This window comes from Tiliqua scincoides, chromosome 8 (assembly GCF_035046505.1).
Source record: "Tiliqua scincoides isolate rTilSci1 chromosome 8, rTilSci1.hap2, whole genome shotgun sequence".
Classification (NCBI taxonomy): domain Eukaryota; kingdom Metazoa; phylum Chordata; class Lepidosauria; order Squamata; family Scincidae; genus Tiliqua; species Tiliqua scincoides.
In genome coordinates, this window is record NC_089828.1 from 35,838,618 (window position 1) to 35,841,586 (window position 2,969).

Genomic DNA, 2,969 nt, shown 5'->3' on the forward strand with positions numbered 1-2,969 from the left:
TCTTTAAAGGCGTAAACCTAGGGGGCTGATATACTATAAAGCACTTTCACGCCGCGGGTCTCCCCAGGGAAAGGGTGAGTTGCGTTGGCCAAGCTCATACGATGCAGGGATCTGGGGAGGGTGGAGAGGAGGCAGGAGGCACTTCGGGGTGGGGCAAAGGTGGGCAGCAGGCATTCCGGAAGGCGGGCGAGTGAGGAGTGGGACAGGGAGCCTGGGTCTATCCCAGGCTGCTCAGATTTGTGCCGCCAATTTTGGTAGATCCAAGTAGTTCCATTGGGGCTGCTGCCACTTTATCCGGAGTAAGGGGAAGTGATTCCCCTTGCCCCAGGCTGAGTTGCTTTTAGCCCCAATCCTGCCTTGAATGCAGTGCAGACCAGCCAGCCTGCCTCCTCCAGGGCAGGTTAGGATTGCGCTGTAAGTCTAATAAAATGTCTTGAGTGGGGAGGAGGAAGTTCAGCACATCCCTAGGCCACATCAGCCATCTGAAAAAAGACCTATTAAAAAATAGGAACTTCACCTTTGGAGAATGGCATGCCCTCCAACCATTATGTGATATGATCCAATTTGACTTCTACCTGTATTGACTTTTCAGCCTAGTGCACCACCTAAAACTAATCTCTGGCTTTGCTAAGAGAGAGATTGCTGCTTCTCTTTCCTTATCCTTTTGGCTGCCCATGGTACATCCCACTTCTTTATTATTGTTTATTATTATCTTGGAGTTTCTGTATTTAAGCATTGGCTGAATTTACTTTAGCAGAAAATATTGAAAAAATTAAATTCCAGTTTCCTTTTATATATCTGAACACATGTAGCTGCCTCCAACAGAGTCCACTGTTCCATCTAGCATAGTACTGTTGACACTGACGGTCAGTGAGTGGCTCTTCCAAGTTCCAGACAGGATTTTATATTTGCTCTACCTGGAGATACCTGGGACCTTTTGCTTCCCCACCCAGGCTCCAGAAGAGTGCAGTTTGTGTTTTTTTGGTATGTTTGCTTGTTTGGTTATGCCTCTCAGCTGGTTGCTTAATACTGAATGACAGCTCATGAGCAATAATTAATATGATTGCAATAATATATAAGCAGTTTTGCACAAAGACTTGTGTACATACAGGTTGGAGCTTGCAGACACTGTGTACATGCATGAGTTATGCGCCCTTGTCTAAAGTGGTTTGCAGAGGTGGGTGTCCACCCTGCTTGCTGGTCATCCTATCCAAGCCAGCCAAATGCAGTTCCACCATCGGCAATTCATTGAGTTTTGCTTCTAATCAAAACATTGCTGAAGTTTTGACAGAAAGAGAGGACTGTTTTTGAGGCATATGACTCCTTCAATGGAAGAAACAGAAGCATTTTTGACTATCACTGGTTGCAGCCCGAAGCAGGCAGCCCAGTTCCATCCTCAGCACTGCTTCCGGTTGCAGTGGTGCCAAAATGGCTACCGTTGCATCCAACAGCATCACCAAAACCACCACTTTCGTCCCCTTCATCCAAGGAAAGCCCCGGGCCTCGCAATGGGGCTTCTCTAGTCTACACCAACTATTTTGCCGGTGCAGACAAGCTTTGCAGACAAGCTTTGCAGCCTGACACAGAGGAAAGGATATGGTGTAGCAGTGCTCTGCAAGTCCCACCCCCTTCCACCCCGGTTCCTCCCCACACTTCACCCTCCCCCCACTCTTCCCCCCACCCTGGAATGCCTCCCTCCCTGCCCTGAAACCACTCCCTATATGGAGGGTGCCATAAATGTGCTTTACGGCATGTTTACAACACTCAGTGCTAGTGCAGGAGCTCAGCACCAGAGCTCAGAGCCCGTAGGATTGGGCTGTAAGTGTCACCTATTTCATTTGGACTATTCTCTGAGTAAGCATGTTAAGGATTGTATTGTACGGTGGGGGGGGGGGGGAACAACCAAGTCAGACATTGACAGCGACCAGACTAAACTGGGGGCAAGGGGGGGGGGAGGATCTCAGTGGCAGTCACACACACCAAGATCCTATTACCCTTTTCCCAGCCCGACATGCCCCCTGAGACTCCTTGGACTTATACCAGCTATTTAGACAGGATAGTGTAGTGGTTCAGAGACCTGGAAGACCCTGGTTCAAATCCCCACTCAGGCACAAAGCTTCCTGGTGACCTTGGGCCAGTCACTCTCTCTCATCCTCACCTACCTTACAGGGTTGTTGTGAGGATCAAAGGAGGAAAGGAACCACGTATACCGCCCTGAGCTCCTTGGAGGAAGGGCAGTATAAAAATATGAAAAATAAAATACATATGTCTGAGAGACCATTGGCAGCCGGATGACTTATAGGGAGGTAAATAAAAATCATTATTATTCACCTCTTCCAGGCCATCTGGTCATCCCCCACCACCATTGCATGCAGATGCGTTCCTTCAGCACCACTGCAGCACATTGGTGGAGAGGGGTACAATTGGGCTGTTGGCCTTCAGCAAAAGACTTTACACAGGGTAGGCAGAAGCCTAAGAACAGGATGAAGAACTGATTTTGTTGGAGGGTGTCAATGTTGTGATGTCTGAGGTGCAAGCTGCTGTCATTTTTCCACACCTTCGAAACATTGTATCCTGCAGCACCTCTGCCTAGGAGAGAAGATGTGAAGGGGAGAGAATCCTTTCTGCAAGGACAGTTGGCAAAACTACCGAAGAAAAAGACTCCCTTGAGACGCGACGGGGAGTTGAAAGCAAGAGAGATTTGCTGCTTTTGGTGGCTCAGGAGAGACCAAACAATTTTGCACCTCGGAGGGGGAAAGAAGATTTCCTTTGACACTGCTCTCCATACCACCTTCAAAAGCTCCCAGCGCCCCATGGGAAATAGGCTGCACCAGCGGGTAGAAACAGGCCCAAACAAAGGGGGATGATCTTCTTTTCTCCGCGTCCTTTGGAAGGACACTCACCTTGTCCACACCTGAACTCCACTTCACAAGCAAGCCTCGCTTGCTGCCTCTGGTGATGGCTGTGAA